The sequence below is a fragment of the Colias eurytheme genome, chromosome 3 (assembly GCF_061535395.1).
Source record: "Colias eurytheme isolate Ceu_HAF_F1 chromosome 3, ilColEury1 Martin Lab GWU primary, whole genome shotgun sequence".
Classification (NCBI taxonomy): domain Eukaryota; kingdom Metazoa; phylum Arthropoda; class Insecta; order Lepidoptera; family Pieridae; genus Colias; species Colias eurytheme.
Genome location: NC_142982.1, coordinates 447,211 through 464,842, shown reverse-complemented (window position 1 = coordinate 464,842; position 17,632 = coordinate 447,211). Strand labels below are relative to the sequence as shown.

Sequence of the window (17,632 nt, the reverse complement as noted above, 5' to 3'; positions counted from 1 at the left end):
GACCTTTCAGAATACTGAACACTCCACATGACAGACACAGTCCGTTCGCGTATCATGTGATCAACACCTACTCATTTGTGATATAGGCAGATTCTCGAAGGTTCTCGTAGATTTCTCGGAGGTTCTCGTAGATTTATGCTTATCACAAAGAGAGGTGCAGTTCAGATAACACACACAATTCCTTCGATGAACTACACTCCCGTTACAATAATCCACGTAACAAACTTTTACTTTACACAACGCACGAAAAAACACAAACGCCAGTATGCCGTTACAAAACTACGTAAACGTTAACATTTAAAAAGAGAGAGCTTGAATTCTATCCCACTTCTGATAACGGAAGCAAGGCCCGAAAGGCTATTTTTAAAAGAGTGACGTCAGCAATTCCGACGTCACCATCATCAGGGCAGGCGCTCATACTCGAAGTAGAACGCCCGTTGGTATTTTACTGCCTTTTTAATCTACGTGGAAATTATAGAGAGAGCTCCGAACGCTCCGACGGCCGGCGAGTGAATGTGCTCTGTGCCGTCGGGCGATCGCATTTAAAGCAAACCATGACTCACAAGAATTAGTCTGAGTGTTGCCACTCGAATTTTTACAATGAATTTTTATCATTTTTAACAAAGATTAATTATTTCGTTAATTTAATTATTTCATTAGTGGATGATTAATGAATCAACCACTTATTTAAAAAGATCAAAGTAAACTTTAGCTAGTTATAATTATTTAGTAGTATGAGGGTAGTCGTTTATCGTCGTTGCGCCGACATATTTATTTCGAAAACAATACTGCACAGTGAAAATTTGAAGATTTTTGATATTTAGTAAATATAATATGACTAGGCTAAAATTAAACATATTTTTGGTTAGCTGATATAACATGAACGAAAATATATTAACATAATATATATAAAAAAACAGATACCATGATATGTAACGTTTATTAATTGCACTATTGAGATTTATTTAACAGACTTTCTTTTAAAACTAAATACTCCCACTTTATCCATTATTCCCAATTTCTATATTAAGAAACAGCTATTTATAATAAACCCACTACCGATTTTAATTGAAACACCCATTTTCGGTGTATTAAATTTATGTTAAAGCTTAAAAAGTGGAAACTATCAATGAATACTCATTATATATCTGTATTTAACATTAAATAACTATTAAAAATCAATCTTTATAATAATGTGTATATAAATTTATATCAGCAAATCGATGAGAAAAACTAGTTGAGTTATTTTTGTAGAAAAGAGTTCTCAAACAATGTTAAAAAACAGCCTTAACCAACCCAGCCTTACCAACTTATAATTCAGTAATATACATGAATCATACCATTATATATATAACGAAAATTCTCCACAAAATAAACCTAGCAACTTTTGGCACACAAAAATGGCGCCTTAATATATTTAGTCTATATTTTTTATTTATTCTACGATAGGCAAGTTGAGCTAGCATTTTTCTTGCCAATTCTTTTCCGCACGATAAATAAAATTCATAATCCCGCCAAAACGCCATTTTGTTTTTCTATTATAACCATAGACTAACCTCGAAAGAACAAGTACAAGCAATTTTTTAATTTTTCCATTGACCATAGACTATAAAAACAGAACAGTAATGAGAATTAAGTGTATTATTGTAATAATATTGATTACATCAAATATTCGCGTGTGCCACATACATATTATGTAGGTTGCATTGAGTAACCATTGTTATAAAGTGTCTAACAGCAAAATGCAGCTAAATATTTCGTAATCGCCCTGAATTTCAATACGTGACTCAGCTCTTGTTTGTACTGGAATATTTTTTTAATGTTTGGCTTTTAAAGGAAAATATTGTTGTCTGTCACGTCAAAAATAGCGTTTGTTTTTTTTATTTTTTATGGATGATGTAATTTTGTTGTTCATTATTTAGCATGTTTACAGATTGTTTACAAATATTGTAATAAATAAATCAAAATAATTAGAATTCCACCAAAAAATATGTTGTCTTTTTTGTGCTTTTCACCTAAGACCATTTCGGTCTTTGATTAATAAAGTCTAGTTTTTAGCCACCTACGACTATGTTAAATTTTAACATATCAAATATTATATGTATTTAATGCAATACTCTTGTAATTAGTAAAAATCCTTTCCTTATAAGCTTCGTAAGCTTTTATTTTTTAACAAAAAACAATTCAACTTGTCACAACAAAACACCCTAACCATTTGATGGTTTTTGTTAGCAGTCACGTTACACGTTCTTTTGTCTGCCTTTCTGTTTTAAATTAACACTTTAACAAAAAGTTTACCTCCAAATAAGAATAAATTATTTCTCATTACCTTGCCTTGATCGTACTTTATAAGCACGTTCATAATAATACAAATTGACATCCCTTATTTCATCCCCTATTAATGTTATCTCTACATTACAAAGCTTATGTGTTCTTCGAAGATTCCATCTGTCAGTATATAAAAACTTGACAAAATCCGCTCAGCGTTTCAAACAACACAGTTAGCGGATTAGACTGAGTTAATTTCGCATTTATAACATACTTTGAATGAACATTCTCTCGCTATTTCTGTTCCAATTCCAATGTGAGATTTTTATTCTACAACGCTAACAAAACATGCAATTAATAACAGCGATCACTGAATTTGTCTCAAAAATTGCACCATAAATCCACGAACCTTGGGCGCAAGACATTTGTTGATACATTACAAGCTAATTATATTATTGAATTCACTCGAGCTTTGTCGACAACCTTCGGCCGAATTCGGTATCCTCGCAGCGACCAGCACACGTAGGCCTCCCCTGCCCCCGCGGCGTTACGCTCATTGAAGCTAAGGTGGATCTGATAGTAGTATCGCAGAGGTCGCGATGGTTTGGTCGGCTGACCTTGGCCTAGTGAGATAGTACCGCCCCTCTGATAACTGGATATCAACTTCCTAATACATTATGCGATCCTGGTACATTCCTCGCTCACACGCGCACCTTTTCTATGCCTTTTGCGTGTTAAATCAATATAGCGTGGTATCGAGCACCCATCCAAAGGTCTGCAGCGCTGTGTGTGCTTGCTCCATCGATCAACGTCATAAGCACGTTAATTTTCCCACAGTCATTGTTCCCGGGCCTCTTACTTGGTTGTAATTAAGATTTCGTTCCATCCCTGACCCACTTACGAGTTAAATATGCTCTATTTTTACATTGTTACACGATATAATAAATGTCGATTTAGCCAGGCATCTTTTTAGGTTAAAAGATTTAAAAACCCATTTATGAATCCCACTTTCTTCCACAAATTATATAGTACAGAGATTCATCGTGTAACAATGCCGAAATGTAGAGTATAGAGTACATTTTGTAAGTCTTTTTTTTTATTAATTACATCAAGATGATCCACAAATATTTTCTTAGCTTAACATAATACCTATCTCACAAAGTTTACTAAGTCTTTATTCCCAGTAAGATAGTTACATGTGTTCGCGACCTTACGTCTTACTCCGCGTAAATCAACCTTGATCTCTACCTATTACTGAAAATACTGCATTTAAAACACCAAACTTATTGTCTTGCACTACCGCTTATTTGCCAAGGAATCGACAACTTTATAGCAACGCAATAGAGTCTATATTTTTACAATTAAAATATTTCGTGGACCTTGACGAATGGCCTTGTCTCTATCTGGCGTCCGCTCTTTCCACCTTCGCCGAATCAATTTGAACGTTATTATTTTTATTGAGCTGTTTTTTAATAAAATTACATCTTTGAAGTTATCATATTTATTGTTTTCATAACATACAAAATAAGTAAGCAATTCCATTTTTGTAACGCCACTTTTAAATATTAAATTCGATCCTTGAATTTCAAAAAACATTTACTTAACATTCAAATGCCAAATGGAAATTTTAAATATGATTTATTAAAAATACACCGTGATGTCTATGGCTAGACGAATACAGCCAATATAATGGTTTAGCGAATCTGTGCCAAATAAAACCTGCGGATGTATTCATACTTCATTCGCGGAAACTATGACCCATATACGAGAATAGTATCTAAAAATCGTAAAGGGTACATGAATTTTGTGTATAAGCACACACGCGTAATCGTCGAATGTGTGTCATGATCAGTGGGTTAAGTTTAAATTGAATCGAGGGCCATTTGTGTGCAGGTAGAGCCGAAGGTTGGCGCTGTTTACCGGCCCAGTACATTACTCATTTCAATTATGTAGACAATGCTTATTATCATCGACGAATCGACACCTGGCAGGCTGTACTTTTTTCTCTGATTGATTTTTTTTTATTTTTAATCTGTGACAAAAATGGCGCGAAAATTTGATAAAGAAATTCTATGGAAATCTCGAAAAGTTAAAACAAATAAGAAGAATTTATTTTAATATGAATTAATATATTAATAAATAAAAGGTTTGGTATAATATAAATATACCTTATTTAATTGTTAGTTAATTGACAGAAAGCAATAAGATTTTATAAACTGTATTTAAAAACCGCTGTCAAAATTTAAAATATACCCAATGCGTATTATTGTCTTGTATTTGTTTTTGTTTAAAATAAAATAAATTTTATTTACAAAGAAAGTTGTAAAAAGTAAAGAAGAAAGTAAGCACAACTAATTTAGTTATTTATAACTTAGTTGCCCGCCATAAAATATGCAGTCATTTTTTATCTGTCAACCCTTTACTCGTAAAACAATTAAAAAGCCGCTATGTTATTGTTCCTTCTAAAAACAGTACCTAATTTTGTTTTGTTTGCTTTGAATGATATTTTACGTATGACAGGGTTTATGTTTTTTTAAATCAAAATTTTGTGTTTTATTTTCTTGATATAAATAACAATGTTATAACTGCTGTTCTTATTTAAATCTTATAAAAATATTTCATGTTAGGTATTTGAGCAATGATTTTTTAAAAGTAAAAAATAAAAAAAAATACTTTTTAAAAATCATTGTATTTGAGTTTATTTTTATTGCTTATATTATGGCTTCCATTTTCATGCAATAATTATGCCTTTATTATAAACTGTCTTGCATTTGTTTAAACAAAAACCCGCTAAATCAATTCAAATGTAGGTTAATAATTTTGAGTTTTTTCATAAGTCTAGGTATTAATTTTTTTTTTTTTAATAAATTCAACGCTCTATAATTGCTATAATACTACATAATATAATGAATATCTATATATGTATATAAAAATGAAACCCGTTTTCCTTAGTCATCACGCGTGAACGGGTGGACCGATTTTGATAATGCTTTTTTTATAATATTCCTTGAAGTACGAGGATGGTTCTTATGGAGAGAAAACTTAAACATGTACCACGGGCGAAGCCGGGGCGGACTGCTAGTACTTTATAAATGTCATCTTTAACCGGGTCCAACAATTAGTTTTTACGAGATTTTTTTTATCCTTTTGTTGTTTAATCCAGTTGTAGACACTCAACCTTCATAATATCAAATATTTAATATAAATAATCACCGAATAGTACTTCTAAAACATTTTCATCTTAAATGCATCAAAATAATTAATACACAGACTTTAATATTTTCTTCCCAATTTGAACACGCGTTAATATTTAACCAGTTGGCCGAAATAATACAAAATGCATATTATAGTGAATGCGGAACCGTCTGTCTGTTCACACCTGTATCACTGAGCTTATGTAGGTGAGTTCTGTTGTTTTAGTAGATGTGACCTTGAAGAATGCTTTTAAGGAGATGTGAATTTGAATTATGCGAGTAAAGGACGAATAGCTAATGTTATGCAACTATACTAGACGTTTGTTCCGGTTCCGTCTGGGATAAAATAATATTACCTATATATTCCATCTTACTTCGTAAAAGGTATCTTGGTAGTAATAAAAAGTATTTTAAATCAGTTGTGTAGTTTTTCAGTAAATACTAACAAACAAAATATTTGTTCCCTATTGAGTTTGATTTTGGGCGGAATTCTCTTCTCTGAATCTCTCGGAATCTGGAATTATTTTCTTAATTATTTTATTATTAAATATATGATTACATGAGCAAATTACACTGGTTCAATGAATTAGAACTTTTAACATAAAATGTAGGAATATTGAGTCAAACTACGAAACAACTACTTACCACCGATCTGATCTAATAACCTAAAATATCCCCGAAATAAGCTGATAGATTTCGCCAAAAATAACCCATGTCCCACACATAACACGTGTGTATGTGGGTCAATTGAAAAATATCACCAGACTGAACAATTGAATAAAATTAAAAAAAATCTTAGAATATAGAGCACAACTCTATGAGTAAAGTTTATTTTTATATTGTATCCCACGTGGATGTATTTAAATTTAATAAAAAAGATATATCAGGCTCTTTAAGCTTCTTGTCACTGTTATGGAAAAAAATTGACACGTATTTCAATAAATTTGAAATTCGTATTAAATATGTACGCTATTTTTTACAACATACCAAAGAGCAGATAAATCGCGATTATTTTAAAAATGGACGAAGATTTACTATCCACGCAAATAAAAATATCACAAAGCCTTTAAATCATTATGATGGTCGTGGTCATGGATGACGAAAAGTGGACATAAATATTTATTTATCCTAAACCGTTACTGATAAGATAAGATACTGTATGACCTAGTTTTTTCGCAAATGTATTAGTAATCATTCGAATTACATTAAGATAAAACAAATTACGAAAACTATCTTACTAATAACTGTATTGATATATTAATTTTAACAGCAAAAGGTTGAGTTTAAGTGGATAAAACCAATCATTGTTAATCTGTGCTTCTGAAAAAAAACTTTATTTACGCCAAACCCTCAAAAGGGCATCCAAAGCATCCAAAAAAAGAACACATCGATTTTTTTTTAATTTACCAAAGACAATTCAACACTGGCCGCTCATTTTTTCATAAACACGCGAATATAGTCTGTGGAGCATTTTTCGCGCGTAACCGCGCATCATCGCATTAACTGTGTCAAGGAGAGGCGTGTTGGAGAAAAATTCGCAAACCTTGACGCGGCTAGATTAGAAATAGGACTGTCCGACTTGTTTATTTTATTACGTGGGTGTTATTTTTTGTAATATACACTTGGATGACGTAGATTATTAATTGGGTGTTTTATTGCTTGACCGTTGTCTATGTGACAGATATCTCAAGGTTCTTTATTTATTGGTCCTTGTTATGTACATTATTTAACATATAATAATTTTTTAAATAACACTTATAAACAATGAATTTTGAGAAGGTTTATATATACGTATTTTTATATCCGTGAATATAATTTTATCGACCTCAATGTGTTTCATTTAATCCCTATTTATTAATTAGTTAATCCACCTTACTTCAGATATTGTACAAAATTTTTGAACAAGTAATTAATAATTATAAAAAACATATACATTTTTCTATATTCTATTATTGGCTAGTTTAACAAATATATCTAAGATCCGGGTGCAAAGTTTATGTATCTACACGCGAATCGTAAATAATACATACAATAAGAAAGTCGATAAACTTTCATTGATAATGCATTAAAAATAATTTATTTAGGCGGGTCAATGGCCTGTTATTTGGGCACTGAGTGATTATATACAATTATAAACTGCACTAACATTACCGCTCGGTTTTACTTGTAATTAGTAATACTCAGTTAATTTAAAAAAAAATGTGTGCGTGTACTTAGTGTACACACGTAAGAAGTGAAACTTCTTTATGACCTTATTTTTTAAAAAATAATTTACTATATGCAACTTTACAGAAATACGTCGAATCACGCGTGGTAGGGATAAGAAAAAGATGGCGCGTAACGGAGAAATGTCACGCGTAACGAAAAAATGTTACAATAAATTTTTTTCCAACCCCGATAAAGAAGTTTCACTTCAAAAAGGTTTTTAAGGTACCTATTCGAAATTTGGCATTATGAAGTTTTAAAAAATACTTGCAATAAAAATAATAAAATAAGCGTAGTTGTAGGTACTATTACTTTAAGATATTAAAATAATATTCAGTTGGCGTTTAAATTATTGCTTTTAAATGACTATCTTTTATCATTTCATACCTAAGGATTTTTTTATTTGTACATATTTTGACATTAAAAATATGTAGGTACTTAATATTTTCCTAAGACTTAAATATTTTTCATGCAGTTTAAACTGTTATAATAAACCTCCTTGCTGGCCAGGCAATGGTTTATTTTTAATCTATGGTACGATTTGGGCGCGAAATGGAGATAGCGGGTGCAATGAACTTAGGCCTACTCGCTGTAACTCGATAAATAGAACATTATATTATTATATGGACTAATTATAACTTGGTAATACTTTAAACATATAGCAATTATTTTTGTTTGATTTCGCACAAATAACTTATTGAAGAACATTGTAAGTATTCTTTTGAAAGTGTATACTTACTACCTTTTATAGTAAATGGAAAATTAACATGGATTAGAAATGAAATAAAAAAATTCCATTCAGAATTTATGAATATGAATCAGTTGCATAATGCTTAAGCACATCACTTTAAAACGACTGCACCTATTTTACACTAAAAGATCACGAAAGAATACTCTTGCTCTATGCCCTAGCTCTATGTTCGTTTGATGTAAATGCACAAATGCTTGCTTTTATACCACAAAACCTTGCAACTAAAATAAAAAATAAATAATATATCTACTAATGCTCATACAACAACCTAATCGCACAGTCACACAAACAAACATAAAAACAAGAATGCGACAGCGCACGTAACAGCACTTTCACTTACGGAAGTTGATGTATCACCAATTATCGTAAGCGATTTAATATTAGCATTCGTTATTATTTAATTGCAATCAAGCTATTATTTATAACTTTATAATGCTTTATTTTAGTCCCTTATGCTTTTTATTTTATCCTTAAATTTTAGGGATTAAGCGCGTCAGTGAATCGTCTTCTTTATTTGATGAATTTGTGCCCCGCAGTTTTTCCCGCATTGCTCTGCTCCTATTGGTCCTAGCGTGTAGATAAATGAACTATATGACACTGAAATATTTTTCAAATTCGACGCAGAGTTCCTGGGATTCGCGTTCAACTAACCAAACAAACAAACTCTTCAGCCAAGTTACCTAGAGAAAGCAATTTTTATGTAATTATTAAATATGTACAATGTCACTTACATGATATACAAAATATGGACATAGGCACAACTCTATAACAATTTTTGTTAGTTATTGGCACGTTATGCTATGTAAGTTACAAATGTATTCATATGTACCCATTTGATGTCTCCAGGGATGCGTTTGGGTTGATCATCAAGTATATAGTAATTATTAATGCAATTTTGAGTCGAAATTCTTCTCTTCTTACAGCGGTCCTGAATTTGGTGAAAATAACATCTTATTGGACGTAATATCAGATGTCGTCGTCATCGTGATTAAAAAGAGCAACTATGGAGTTTCTTGCCGATTCTTCTCCGTAGATACTGCTTTCCGAATCGGTGGTAAATGTTAAAAATATGTACTTAATGACGTTTCAAAAGTGCTTCTAGAAGAAGTCTAATTGAATAAATAAATGTTTGAGTTTGAATTTATCATAAACAGAAAAATCTGACATTTTGGTATAAGCTACGTGTTAAGCTTTATGTTATGTTTAGACGTTTTAATAGATTCTCTATACAATTTACTTGATAAGGTTTTGAATTCATAATTTATACATCTTTTTCGATAGTCATTCATCAAAATACTTACACGAGGAATTATGTAGAAAGCTGTTTCAATTAATTTTTCATTAAGCTTTCTAAACTGATGGAAATTTTGGTGCAGTTGTTATATTATACAAATCTTTACTTTGCTAGTAGAGCCAATAGCCATCAAGAGTTTATAATGTACAATTCTTAGAATTAATATATTACATATTATCAATGAGTGCAAAGCCAGGGCGGGCAGAGAGTTTTATAAAAATTCAGGGGCCGTATTATGACCTGGGAATAACAATTCCCAGTCAGTTTACGCCGTGAATTGAACTGACTGGCAAATTCATACAATACCATATCGTTGTGCTTATAATAAATGATTATATCTGTCTGGAAATAACAGGTCATAATACAGCCCCAGTTAAGTTACTGTCTTCAAAAGTAGCATATACAAATCCGAGCAAACCAATGTATCGAAACTAGGTTGGAAATCGCGGAAACAGTAAAGGGATGATAAGGTATCAGCTAACCTTGATCTTATCAGTTTTATCACAGCCCTTCTGTCCCTATCCGATGCGCTAATAAATGATAGAGATAGACATATTGTTGTTTTAATGCGTAGAAGTAAACAATTTAATTTACTTGATATGGGAATATGTAACTAATTTTAACACGCGATTTTTTCCGCGTTTTTAATTTAGATCAGGTAAGATCTATCTATATGACAAATTAAATAGAACTACCTGTATACAAAAACACTATATATGTACAAACAAACATATAAGAATACAAATAAAGACTCTCTTTTTAACTAAACACTAAACTCTACATTATCTATAAAAGAAATGCATAGTCTAAATTCAGTGTATTTGCAGTTAGCACTCTATGTACACTATTTTCCATTGAGTCAGTTCAAATACGGTACATAATAAATACAGTGTATTTTGATAAGCCCACTAATTCTTCCTTCACGATTTAGTCGTATCTGAGTAAGTGATGAAATATTTGGTTGTTATTAATACATCTATCACAATTAGAAATTGAATTTTTATTTGAATTTATCTTGAATTTTCCTGCAAAGAACTTAACTCCGAAACAAAAATCACCAATTGGAAGAAATAAGGTTGACGTCCATGTCGAGGTCCTTGCTGCTTTCACAATAAACCAAAAAAAAAACATAGCTATAATATTTGTTAGTTTTGGTCAATATTTTAACTTATTGCAGTATTTAAAAGTCCAGAAAATTATACATACTTATATATAACTTCTCTCTCTACATTTACTTATAAAGATGAGCGTCGAAGGTGTTTGAATAAAAAATACATTCAATTTAGTTCATAAAAATAAATAAAAGTATGTATCTACTTTCGGTGCATTAAAGTTAGTTCGTAAAAATAAACTTACTTTTAGACTGAAAGTTTCAGTGCGTTTATGTACATATTATGTATTATATTATAATATGTACAAATGGTAAATAATCTCTACAATGCTCTAGCTTGCTTTTTAATTTAGTTTATTTTTGTAAAATTTACATTTGAACTAATTAGTGATTATTAATTGTTTTTTATATAGATATACGAATATGTACACAACTACACAGGTAAGAGATACTATAGATAATGTGTAAAAAGCTGAAAAGAGCTTTTATTTAAATAAGGCACACTAAAACAAAACCAAATGTATGCACACAAAACATTGTATGTCTATACAAATTTATTTTTAACTGCGCAATATTGTATTAAATGACAAGGCCAGATAGTTTCAGCCGTCTCTCTCATCCGGACAATTCCTTGCATTTCTGATGCCCTGGTACTTTGTCTTAATCCTATACAGTTACTTTCTCTTGTTTATGCTAACTTAGTAGCCTAGGGGCACTAGTAGGTCATCTAACTAACCGAACAATGTGACTAATCTCTATTTTATCATTTTAACGCTCTTGTTTTTATTGAAAATGCATAATTATTATTAACTCTGAAAAAGTAACAAAAAATTCATTGTTGAATATATAAATTTGTTGTTTTGCATTGTTGAATATTTTTTATAAAAAATTCATTATAAAATATTTTTTTTTCACTTTCTTAGATTTAAATTGTTCTCAAAACCTTTTACTGGATGTTTCGTTTTAAAATGTTCAATATTCTGAACATTAAAATATGCAATAAATATATTTTAATTTGCCCAACTACACTCTCATTGAAACAATTTAACAAAACGTGTAACATTAAAATCTATCTGATATAATCATAATACTATGTTGCGATACTATGCTGTTATATAAAATATGCACAACAGTAAAATTGAAAGTTTCTATCTATATGAATATCTGCATCCAAATATGGTAAGATAATTATATAAATTTTCGCAGAGACGAAAATAAAAACTCTACAAAAGTAATGTTTTGGTAGAGTCATCAAATTGCTTCGTATTACTCATATCTCATTACAGTATCATCAGAAACCTTGTGTTTTATGACTATTTAATGAAGGTGACGACCTTCAAGGCTGAGGTCCTAGGATCTGTTCAAGGTCACATTAGGTAATGCAGCCTTTTTGGGCCTAATTAAAAATATACAAACTTTTGAAGTCACCGCGCTAAGACTCTACATAGAGAAATCAGAAATGTAGTAGTTACAGTGCAAAAATACATGCGTATATTTATAAGCAGAATATATTATACACAATAATGAGAAAAACAAGTAATTTATCTGCGTGTAATATTTTAAATATAAAAATGTCAATAAAAAAGCGATTGTAGAGACTTCTTTACTATGCTTCTTTGATAATAACTTATTACAAATTCTGTCACTTAAAATTTACAGCTATATAAATCTATTGCAAATACAATATTATCATCACATAAACATAGAGCAAATACAAAGTACAATATACTATGTAATAATACACGGTATACGCATGAACAAACTTACACTTGGTTCAAAGAACTCAGTTCAAGCCATTTAAAAATATGAACGAAAGTGAAAATTACGTGAACGAAAGAGAGCGGGAGAAAGTAATTCAAAACTAACAGACTCTATGTTAATTTGACAGCGCAATAAAAACACATTTTCTATTTATATTTACATCACAATAATATAATTACGTATTAATTAATTTAACTGCTTCTACTAACTTACCAGATCCAAAACGCAATCCAATATCACTGATCCATCACGCACACAATAATCTCATACAAAAATTGAACATCCGAATAAGTTTGACAAATATCGCACAGCACTTCTGTCACGTATAGCCACAGAGAGTTTGTCACACACGTCCGCGCAGCTCGGCGGCCAACGAGTCACTGAACTAGTGAACCGCCACCGCGCCCCCGTACCGCGAGTATTTTCATGACGTGCGGTAGGAGCCGTGAATTTTTGTAAATCAGGTCATGAGTTAACCTTGGTAGGGGGTTAAAAAGCCTTAAATTTTTATTTATTTGATATCTCTGATAATTTATTTTATTGGTTGGCATTTTTCAACGGTATTAGCTACGTAATTTTGCACTCTACATTTTGTAATTTGTTGTAGAGTTTTCACAAAAGACTAGGCTAAGCCATGACCCACTTATTTTTTAAGATTTTGTCTTAGTGAAGCAAAAATATCATCTTTTCAGAGGATTATAATTTATATAAGAAATGTTAAAAACTGCTTCGAAAGGATTACAACAACAGGATTAATTTTTTAATCAGCTCTTCAGCTTTCTCTCAATATTTAATATCGAAAATCTGGCTTTGTTTTTTGTTTGAATCCTTCGCAGCATCCGGTTTTCCATGCAACTGGAATTGACTCTCATGAACGTATTATATCTTTGGGATGCATCAAGCACATACGATAAAATAAATCATTGAAACATTAAAAAAATAATGATTGCAAATAGACTATATCATCCATTATAGGTATACACTTTTTTGAACTAAAATCAAAGTTCACATAAATATTTTAACTTTTTTCTTTCGTAACATTTCAACATGTACTACGTCACGACGTGCTGGTTCACGTCAGTTTAAAAGTATACAATCTTCACTAAACTCTCTACAACTCTACTTTTTATATTATAAAGTGTTTGTAGAACATGTAGCTCTTGTTGTTATATAAAAGTAAAACATGTCATATTATTACACAAATGTAAAGCTATATTATATAGAATGTTACAAGTTCTTTAAAATACCTTAAAGGAATAATAATAGTTTAATAAAACTAAAAAACACGCTTTTTATAGAAAACCGAACTAAAAAATAGAAAATTTTATCAAATTAGTGTATTGTCATCGGTCCTCAATAAATCTACAAAGTTTGAACGATATCTGGCCGTTTAAAGTGGGTCCAAATCGCGCCCAAAGAAGTCGGTTACAAACATACAAACATACAGGTGAAGCTAATATAAAGCGTGTAAAAATTAAAATCATAGAGCATCTTATCTAATTACCACTACTTAAACTTCATGTGCTATAATGCTCTACCTCCTAAAAATAGGCCCAAGAGGCAAGAACTAGTGATTTTTACTCACTTCTCACTTAAATAATTAATTAATAATAATTTTTTTTAATATTATAGGACATTATTACACAAATCGCAATAAACAACATGTAAAATTAAAAATTTTAACTGAATTAAATAAGTATCAGTTAAATAAAATGATAATAATCGAATAATATTTATTTATTCTAAAAATATTCAACCTTAAGGTTTTTCCGGTCATAAAACCTATATTTGTATACAAATTTTAGTCTTCCTGAATTTCATCACTGTATTATTACTGTTAATCTATATAGTAAAAATGAATCGCCAAATTTGTTGCTAAGCGTAAAACTCGAGAACGGCTCGACCTATTCGGAAAATTTTGTTAAATTGTTTTTTTTTTTTTTTTTGAGACAAAACACGATGATGAAAGAACGAACGACGTCTGCTGGGGCACCTATTCATAAGAAAAAAAAGCATTTCCAAAATACAAAAAAATAGATAAAATATTAAACGGGTACGGAATATAGAACACGTTGCATGATAACGTGAAACGTCAATGTCAAACGGTTATTTCACAGACCATGTAATCAAATTGTGCAATTGTTAAAAAGAGAAATGCATATGCTTTCATTGTAACGTGTATACAATTAGAAAAAATCTCACCAATTATAAAACGGACACGAGTTACGATCGAATATGGCCGATGTTTGACGGCCGCGAGCGAGGCTGAAGCGCGGGAATACGTCACTCAAGGTAATGTTTCCCTCCAAACTGCGTCAGTGACATTGTAATGTGTTGCTACTTAATTAAAGCCTGTATGATACTGCTGTTGGACGTGGTTAACCGAATTCTGTTGTTTATAACTATTATTTTAATATAGGTAGGCTTACATACAATTAATGAGATATATCCTTTTTTGTGATACCAAAGGTAGAGAGGTAGAGCTTAAATTTTATTCTACAGTTTTTAAAATTTAAATTAAAACCTTACTTTTGAAAACACCTTGCAATGAAATGAAATTAATGACATATTATTCCAACCTATAATTTACTTATCATTCTAAAAATAGCGGGAAATTCCAAAAAGACACTAACAATATTATTATAAGCATTACGAAATGTTAGGATAAAAAGTGCCTATGTTAATAATGTTGTTTCGGTACATAAATCATGTAATTCGATGCTTCTTTGCAGCGTGAAGGAAGGACAAACTGACAAAAACACTTTCGTATTCATATTATTAAAAAGATTTATTTTGTCCATAATCGACTCATATACTTTGCAGCAATGTTTTGATAAACAAAACTTATTTAAATAATATAAATTAATCGATTAATAAAATAACTTTTAATTAAATCTACTTACAATAAAATTTCCAATAAAAAGATTGTAAAACAACTATGCTATCGAATTTCAAAATGACTCAAAAATATAAGTAAATGGCTGATTACCTTTAGGGAGGTCTTACTGCGACCTTCTTTTGTAAGGTCCTGTAAAGGGTTCAGGAAATGACCCTTTTTGAACTTTGCCGAATTTAAAAAATAAAACCGAAAAATATTAAGGTTACATTTCACTTCCGCAACTTTTTTAAATGAAAAAATATTATGTGTGTGTGATCATAATTTATTTTCTCAATATCAAAATCATGTTTTGGTGAAAGCTGAAAAAGTTAAGTATATTGCTCTTTCTCCCTATATTTTGGGGAAAATTGTATTGATTTTGATCACCTGAATCCAAAAATATATCTTTTATGTAGCACTAGAAAAGGTAGAGATGCAGCGAAGTACATTTCTTACTTCAATATAAGAAAGTGTATTTGTTTGTCGTTTCGGAGCAATTTCTTGATATGATTTTACTGCCTGAAGATAGCTAGGAAGCTTCAAAGTAACATAGGATAATTTTACCGTTGTAAAATATCTGATAGGCCTATACCCGAAAGGGGCCAGGACATTTATCCGACTTGCATTATTAATATTTCCGTGTACTATGTATCATTTGTTGTAATTTTTACCAAAATGTCATGGAATATAAGGGCTAAATAAATAAATAAATATCTCATTGCCCAGGGATTTACCTTTGACCACGCGGACGAACCGCCGGAAAGCTAGTAGCAATATATTTCATAACCAAGCACCCTTATTACGTAGATCACACAATCAGAAGCCTACGTCGTCGCCGAAGGTCACCAGCTGACCTAGAGTCACATTAGCGCGTTGTGAATTCGCGACTCGAGTGACGAAAGTTGAGTGCACCTCCTGTGAGGTCACGTGGGAGGTCGCAACCATTGCCGTGCAAAGGTCAGGCTTCCGCGATAAAATCTGGAATCTTGGTACTGCATTTACGAAAGGATTTGCCTGTGGTCCGAAAGACTAGTAGAAAGTGTTACCAGTCAATTATAGAGGTTTAAGTCATTTCGTTGTATCTTGAGATAATGATTGTATTTTATTAAAGAGTTTAATTGTTAAATTAGGAATGAAAGTATAAGACAGCAGTACCTATCTATTTTAATTATTCTTGCAAATTTATTTATTTACTATTTTCAAAGCCTGTTTTCAAGAAGCGATTGCGAAGTTTGCTAGGACTGACGAACCATGGCCAGAAGGTCTTAGGTTCAATCCGAGGTTTGTATTTTTTTATATTTGAAAAAGGCTTTTATGACATAACAGCAGTAATGACTAATGCTAGAACTAGATTTGCATTGATGTAAACGCTTTAAGTTGAATAGAGAGAACTACTACAATACGCAGTTCTGCGTGGTATTTGGTTTTACCACGTGATTCATACCTTTAGAGTTGTTTAAACAGTAAGGAAAAGTAACTGAGGTTTCATAAATAGGTTCTCCGTATAGTCGAAGGAATTGTGAATTTTCCGGGATAAAAAGTTAATAATAATCTTTTTGATCATTTAAATCTTAGGTAATAAAACAATTTATTATGCATTTATAGAAAGAATAAAAATGAAGAGTTACTCTACCTTACTTAAAATGTGATGTATGAATATGAATGATTTCATTTCTTTAAGTCCTTTATTGTAATAGTGATTATTCACTAGCCAGAGGTACGATAATCATTAGATATTTTTTCTTACATGAATAAAAAAAATAAATCGTTCCAAATGATAATATTAATGCCACCAGACTAGCCGCTTAACCCGACTCACCTGTGTTCTTACGAAAAACAGATAAAAAAAATTGGAAAGTATAAAAATGTTTAAATTTTAAAAAGGTGTTATTTTCTACTGGCAAAATTATTTTCAATACGGGCAACTTACAAAATTTCTTAGACTCGATACTTTCCTCTTTGTAGATTGATAATTCACAAAAATGTTATATTTTTGGACACAAAACATACCATGTTAAAACATTTATTATTAAAACGAAGTTTATGTATAAAAAGTATCAATAAAAGTAAGTTATTATTCGTAGCCTCAACCGCAACACTCACTTCCTTATGTAACCGTTTAGATCTTTCTAGAGACACACTCTAGAACTATGCTATGAAAGTTAATGAT

The 17,632-nt window shown here is 31.0% G+C and overlaps 1 protein-coding gene across 6 annotated transcripts in view; it reads right to left on the bottom strand.

Annotated features, from left to right (window-relative positions):
* Window positions 1-12,975, bottom strand: part of Eip74EF (Ecdysone-induced protein E74) — a 169,739-nt gene extending 156,764 nt beyond the window's left edge. For all 6 annotated transcript variants that reach the window (XM_090118896.1, XM_090118889.1, XM_090118918.1 and 3 more), the window contains exon 1: window positions 12,798-12,975. The gene's annotated coding sequence lies outside the window, so the exon portion shown is untranslated. The remainder of the gene's footprint in view (window positions 1-12,797) is intronic.
* Between the last annotated feature and the right edge of the window lie 4,657 nt (window positions 12,976-17,632).